Source organism: Macrobrachium nipponense, chromosome 40 (genome assembly GCF_015104395.2).
Source record: "Macrobrachium nipponense isolate FS-2020 chromosome 40, ASM1510439v2, whole genome shotgun sequence".
NCBI classification, from domain to species: Eukaryota; Metazoa; Arthropoda; class Malacostraca; order Decapoda; family Palaemonidae; genus Macrobrachium; species Macrobrachium nipponense.
This window is the reverse complement of record NC_061101.1, coordinates 39,378,694-39,386,193: the sequence shown is the minus strand read 5'-3', so window position 1 is coordinate 39,386,193 and position 7,500 is coordinate 39,378,694. Positions and strand designations below refer to the sequence as shown.

General features: G+C 38.4%; 1 protein-coding gene across 4 annotated transcripts in view; it reads right to left on the bottom strand.

Moving 5' to 3' along the window:
• LOC135212101 (uncharacterized protein C05D11.1-like) overlaps positions 1 to 7,500 on the bottom strand; it is a 120,652-nt gene that overhangs the window by 69,699 nt on the left and 43,453 nt on the right. The window contains exon 1 of one of the 4 annotated variants that reach the window (XM_064245484.1): positions 5,189 to 5,207. The exons of the other annotated variants lie outside the window; for them this stretch is intronic. The gene's annotated coding sequence lies outside the window, so the exon portion shown is untranslated. Of the gene's footprint in view, positions 1 to 5,188; positions 5,208 to 7,500 lie in introns of those variants that run through there. 4 annotated transcript variants of the gene reach the window in all.

The window sequence follows — 7,500 nt, the reverse complement described above, 5'->3', positions numbered from 1 at the left end:
TATAGGTCCCTTGTGACACTGGCTGACCTCGGTATTTGGGGGCGAGGGATCGGGTTTTTGTCGGTCATCGCCTAGTCGTCGCGTTGCAGCAAACACGTTGAACCCAGGGCACGATGATTCCCCCCCCCCCCCCACCCCCCCCCACCCCCTTTTCACCCATCGACGTGTACACAATACTCATTACCAGCTAACTTTGTCCAAGGTGTCCACCGACAAGACCAGACGTCAATACTACCATTTTCATTCTATTGTGCTGAGCCTATAACAATGTTTTTAATAACTATGTCCTAGATGACCTCTTTCCTCCCATCTATACCCAGATACTTTAGCCTGTGTCGTTCGAGCTCCACCAAAAATCGCTCTGTCATCACTCTCTTGTCCGTCGGATTTTTCTTTCATCCCCAAAAGTAAATAAGTTCCACTGACTCTACCTTGCAAACATACTCGTAGTTACCCGCATAACCAGAAATAGAATCGGATTCACATCGAGTAAGTTTATAACTGTCAAAACTTATACAGACACAAGAAGCGAAATGCGTACACACAAACACACACACTATATATATATATATATATATATATATATATATATATATATATATATATATATATATATATATATATATTATATATATATATATATAGGCTAAAAAAAATCTTGTTCCGGTGATTAGAGAAGTGTGGGGGGCGGGCGGGAGGGAAGCTGGTTGTGGGGGGTATGGATTACTCAACCTAAAGAGACTTGGGAACAGAAGGTTAACCCCAGGTGGAACAACTCCTTAAAGGAGAAAATATGTATAGTTGAATCTGTGTTGCAAGTGTATATATCTATTTCTTGTATACGTATGTATGAACGCGTGTGTCATTTCTTCGAAATTATAAAGTAAAATAATGAAAATTGATCTCCATCTCAAACACTTGGAAGAAAAGTGAAGCGGCAGAAGAAGTGTGTGACGCAAGATCTCCTCGCTCTGCTATACCGATTCACTTCAGGGAAAATCCCATCGGAGTTGTTGAAAACGATGCGAGGTTATTTGAACTTTTTTGTTGTATCTTTAAATGACGCCCGTGGAAGCTGACGGTAAATGGCCTCCTCACTCTCGTCAGGTCTTCTGCGTCACCACCAAAGCCTGATTCTACGATAGATCGAGTGATGATCGAGGTTTAGGATATTTTTGAAACGAAGAACGCCTCCGTCGCGGACATCTTTACCCGAAAGACGCCTTCGGGGTCAATGAATGGTGATACAAATTTAGTCGTTGTTCAGATTCACCTTTAAGACAATCATTTGAAATAAGCCCCAAAAGTGCTTCGTGCACATTTGAAATACTTTTTTTTTTTTTAATCAGGTTCAGGGCGCAACATTTTGTACTCAAAATACCTATTGAATTATCAGTCCTTGAAACGTACATTGCATTTTTTTGCTTCGTCTTTATAGACAGCACAGACACCTCCCCACCTCCCAAGTATCAAAGCAGACAACATGCAATATCGTTTCGTTGTAACGATGACTATCATCCCATTTTTTATGTATTGCTATAGTAGCAAAACAATCATTGTACTTCGAATACTTTCATTATAAAGCTGAATCAAGGATTTATCTGAAAAATGATCTCGTCCGGGCAGTTTGTTGGTCAAGTGTCCCAGAAACATTAATCTTAAAACTGTACTTGATTTTTATGATCTTTTCTGGTTTTTACTGTTGTTTGTGAGCAGAAGTCTGCGTGTTCCTGGCATATTTGCTGGTGCATCTTTTTTATAGCAGCTGGAAGGTGATGTAGTTAGCCGCGTTTTTTATTCGTTTGCCTTTTATAAACACATTACAAATGTTACTGATGGGATTGAAGAAGACAAGCACTGTGTGTGTGTGTGTGTGTGTGTGTGTGTGTGTGTGTGTGTGTGTGTGTACACGCGCGCGCGAACGTAATTTCTTTTTCTAATTCAAAGATACCGTTGAGTGCACAGTGTACTGATGTAGGCAACCGCTGGATATACGTACATTATGAATTTTATATTCATTCATGCTTATCAAGAGTATATAAATAACTAGGGACATGACAGTGTATGTTGAGTATATCATTAAATTATGTACGTGTTGATTTACACAAAATCCCTGACTAAAGATCTTTAACAATACATAAAAAAAAAACATCGCGATACATGAAGTCATACGATAGGGCCGCGTTAAGTTTTAGATATTCGAAATGGTTTTCAGTGCACTGATGGCAATGCAAATATATAGGCAGGAAGAGACCCCTTACAGACAAGAAATTTATTTTCATTTAGAAATACATATAATTCTTTTCACACACAATTAATCCGACAAATGATCCTGTTTGCATTTTTTCCGTTATGTGTTTCTCTGTGTATTATTCTGGAAGGTGTTCTCCACTGGACGGAATGGAATCCTTTTCCCAGATGGCCTCGTTTCAGCCGCAAATCCCATTCATTCCAAATTCATAATTACGATGTTAGAAAATCGCAGACTGATCTGTTCCCTATGAACCTTGTACAAGATATGACGCTCCAAGAAGGAAGAAGGATAAAGCTGCTCTTTCCTCTCATTCCTTCCTTGTCCTTCCTCTGATCAAGCTTGGCCTAGATTAGTAAAGTGAAAAAGACCCATTTTTCTATTCATTTTTTCTGTTCTTAGTTACTGATTATTATTTTTTTGAGGGACAGACCTACCACTTCCTCTTTGATGTTTCCCTTTTCCGTCAGGGCTAAAAATAAATGTTTAAAAAAAACTGTGCGTTTTCCCATATTCTTTAACTTTCCTTAAGGCTTAAGGAAAATTTTTAAGATTTTTCAGTAGTTTGAAAATCCGAAATAATACCGATATTTTTAGAAAAAAATCGATAGTCTCATGTTAGAGAAGAAAATTCGTTACACTCAAGTTAGAAAGGGGAAAAAATCGATATTCCAAATTAGAAAGAAAAAAACCGATATTCTCAAGTTCAAAATAAAATATCGATATTCTCAAGTTAGAAAAAAAAAAAAACTTTATTTCTAAGTTAGAGAAAAATCTACATTTCCCAAGCTAGAAAAGAAAACTCGATAATCTCAAGTTTGAAAGAAAAATCGATATTTTAAAGCCATAGAAAAAACATCGATATTCTCAAGTTAGAGAGAGAGAGAGAGAGAGAGAGAGAGAGAGAGAGAGAGAGAGAGAGAGAAAACGGCATTTTGAAGTTGAAAGAAAAAATCAATATTCTCAGGTTAGAATGAAAAAAAAAAAAATCGATATCCTCAAGTGAGAAAGAACATCCTGTAGGCGCATGAGGAGTCCTTCTAAGGAAAGCAGGAGTCGGGAGAACCAGAATGCCAATTCTCGGGGAACTTCCCCTCGTTCTTGTTCCCAATGATCCGCTGTTCCTCGATCTGCCGTCAGCAGAACAAAAAACAGAAAAAGCTACGCTCGGGTTGTGTGAAAACACTAAAACAGTTGTCCACAAGAGTTTTGGTCCTATCGTCGGCGATGGTTGTATGATTTGACTGGCTGATATATACTATAAACACACACACGCACATATTTATATATAGATATGTAATATGTATTGCATATATTTTATATATACATATATATTCATCACAAATAAATCTTTTCCTATTTTGGGGAGATATAAAACTGTAATCATTCGTCAGTTACTGTGCAGTTTCCTGGATTTTTCTGCTGGGCTAAAGTTTTCCCTATTTTGAGTTATATAAAGTGGCTTAGCTGGTGGCGTAGGTGAGTCATTTGCTTAACGAACATTGGATGATAGATAGGTGACTGACAGCTTGACAGGTAGGAAGAAGGCGATGCTAGAAGTCTCTTCTCATTTTTTTTACCCGCTCACCTTGATTTTTATCCTTAGGCCCAAAAGCTGCAAACGTCAATCTGAGTTATATAGTTATATGATAAAGAAAAGATTGCCGGTCACAATCAGTTCCTCTCTCTCTTCTCTCTCTCTATCGTCTCTCTCTCTCTTATATATATATATATATATATTCTCTCTCTCTCTCATCTCTCCTGCTCTCTCTTCGTCCTCACTCCTCCTCTCTCTCTCTCTCTTCTACTATATATATATATAGTTATATATAATATATATATTCTCTCTCTCTTCGATCTCTCTCTCTTCTCTCTCTCTCTCTCTCTCTCTAATATATATATTATTATTATTTATATATATATATATAATATTACAATACATATACACACACATATATATATGAATATATGTACTATATATCATGTACATACATACAAAATCATAATGCCGGAAGGATGCCAAACTTCAATTGTGAGAGAGAGGAGAGAGAGAGAGAGAGAGAGAGAGAGAGAGAGAGAGAGAGAGAAACCGGCAATCTTCTTTTTATCAGATAATGCAAATTGACGTTTCTAGCCTTTGGGCCTAAGGATAAAAATCAAGGTAATCGGGTAAAAAGAAAAAGACAAGAGACTTCTACTATCGCCTTCTTCCTACTTGTCCAGCTAACAGTCACCTATCTATCATCAAATATTCTTTTAGGAAATTGCTAGCTATGCCACCAGCTAAGGAGAAACTTTAGCCCAGCAGAAATATTCAGTAAACTGGACTGTAACTGACGAATGATTACAGTCTTATATCTCCCGAAAATAGGAAAAGATTATCTTACGATAAATTTCCTTCAAACACCAATTTTTCGGCGCTAAGGGACAAAGAAGCGAAGCTCAGCAATTTTACCGCGACCAAAATGATTACAGGTGAGATTATTACAGCGCCAACAACATGCTTAGAGTCTTTACTGCTCTCGTCAACATATGATGTGGATGTGGTCTTCGAAGCGGTTACAGCATTTTCAGAATAAGTTTGAAACAGATCAATCAACTCACTTCAAGCTCCAGTTTTGCATGGAGTTTTCTAATGACTGTTACCACTCCCTGAGCAGTGTTGAAAAGTGACTCTCAAAACTGCTACGGACTCAACCTCGCGTCCCTACGAAATTTCACCACAGACCACCTACCCTGCTGTCATTTTCCTTTCAAAACTTCGTACTAGACCCTCTATAACACGAAACCAGCATCAAATCGCATCACCTGTCACAGATCCTAATCAATTTCGAGGGTAAAAGTGACTTTCTATCTCTAGAAGATACTGATACAAAGGTCTGGTAAGTTGCCAAAGCTAGGCGCTGGCGTCACGACTTAGAATCAATTAGCACTTACTAGCACTGCAAGGACGAGCCTCATTAACTTCTCTTTGACGTCACACTCAGTCATCGACCAATGACATTTCAATGACGCCTGAAAGTGCTGCAAGTACGAAAACACGGGGCACTGAGAAACGTCACTCGTCGTTGACATCAACTAAATATCTTAATGGAGGACTGGAACACTGAAGCGCATGTGCTGCGTTGACGAGCTCTTGACAGACTGACTGACTGTAGCTCTTGTTTATACCACCCGTATGAGCATTTACAGGTGTGCAAGTTTAAAGGGCAATAAACAGATACACAGGTGTTGTGCAGGTGGCCAGAACGTTTGCGTAGTTATCTCAATGACTGACAACGAATTTTATAATGATATTGAGAGTAATGAGATACGAGAAATAATTTAGAATGTTCATCTGCGACTGTATTCACAACTCTGACCCTAAAGATCTGTATTCAGTCATCACACGAAACACTTTCACGGTCGAGAGATAACCTTTCCTCTATTGGTCGTTTTCTGTCGCCTCCCTGATGGCTCAACGCTAAGCAATTTTCTACACTTTCCTTTATCTCCTTTTCCTCAGGCCTGGACTACCACTGGGTATTATGTCGTCCGAGACACACACCTTAGCATTAAAAAACTATACAGTGCAGTCTTCTTCATATTCTTTTCGATTACTTGATAGATAGAATATACAACTTAGGTCGTTCAGCGCTGAAAGGAAAACTGACAGTAAGAGGTTTCAAAGGTGTAACAGGAGGAAAACCTCAAAGCAGTTGCACTATGCTATGAAACAATTGTTAGAGGAGGGTGGAAAGCAAGACTGAGCAAAGAATATGCCTGGAGGTACAATACTAGGAATGGAAAGGGTTGCAGCAAAGGGCCGAAGGGACGCTGCAAAATACCTTCAAGTACTAACGCTACTACCCCTGACTTTCTCTGGTCATTAGTTCCTCGTTGGGCGAGTGGATTTCGCACTCGGCTACCAATCCGGTGTTCCAAAGTCCGTTTCTCGGCTCGGCCAACGCGGAACCAGAGCAATTTATTTCTGGTGACAGAAATTCATTTCTCGATGTAATGTGGTTCGGATCCCACAATAAGCTGTAGGTCCCGTTGCTAGGGAACCAATTGGTTTCTAGCCACGTAAAAATATCTAATCCTTCGGGCCAACCCTAGGAGAGCTGTTCATCAGCTCATAGGTCTGGTAAAACCAAGACATACTTTTCTCTGGTCATTCTCTCTTCCTTAACTCAAGTGGCAACTCTTCATAGCATCCGGGCCCCATGGACGCCCTCCATTCATACCTTCGCGAAGTTTCAGCTACACCGCCACTTCCATTCGCAAAGTGCTGCTCAGATTTCTCGGAATTTAAAACGTCTTATGATCAGTATACTTGCTGCTGTCTTTTCATGCTTTCATATAGCAACAAATGGTAAATAATATAATCCTTTGAAAAAAAATATTATAGTCATCACTGGTGTTACTAATACAAATAATAATAACGAGATTATTATTATTATTATTATTATTATTATTATTATTATTATATTATTATATTTATTATTATTATATTATTTTATTAGTATAATTATTTATTATTATAATAACAGTAACGAACATCCATCAATGTCTAAAAACGCCAAGGACGGTAGAGAATGTCAAGACTTTTAGTTGGTGGCCATAGATACATTTTGTGGATACTAAACAAGACAGCAGGCATGAACATCCCACCAGATTTAAATGTATACATTTCCTAGTTACCTTCCAGTCTTTGAAAAGGTCGCCTTTTTCTGTGTTGTAAATGTCTATCTTTCTTGTTGAAACCAGTAAAACGAATGACCACTGATTTCATTATCCCCAAAAGTATCTTCAACCCTCCCCAGTTTATCTAGAGTCTATTCACAATATACTACAATTTCTTTTCAACTGTTTCAAGCTACGTTTGTCGGTTTGTGCAGTTAGCGAGGCAGGCAGCTGAGTGAAGTAATGTTTGCTTTATGACTGTAACAGTCCCTAGTTACATCTAGTTCCTCATTCTTTCTCGGTCGTGTCAATATTTTTAGCGTACAACATTTCACTGTTATGTATAGTATTATTATTGATTTCAAGTATACACATATAAAGGTATAAATACGTACATATGTTGACTGTCAGCCTTTTTTACTTACAGGTAGTGGCTCCAGAAGGTGTTACCTTTCTGATTTCAAGGAAATTGATATTCTAAGATGTGGTTGATAGTTGCACACCCTTCCTTACATGGGTATGGCATATGTATTAAGAGAGTCTGCTGAACTTTACCGAATAGAACGACGAGCAGTGTTACCAAA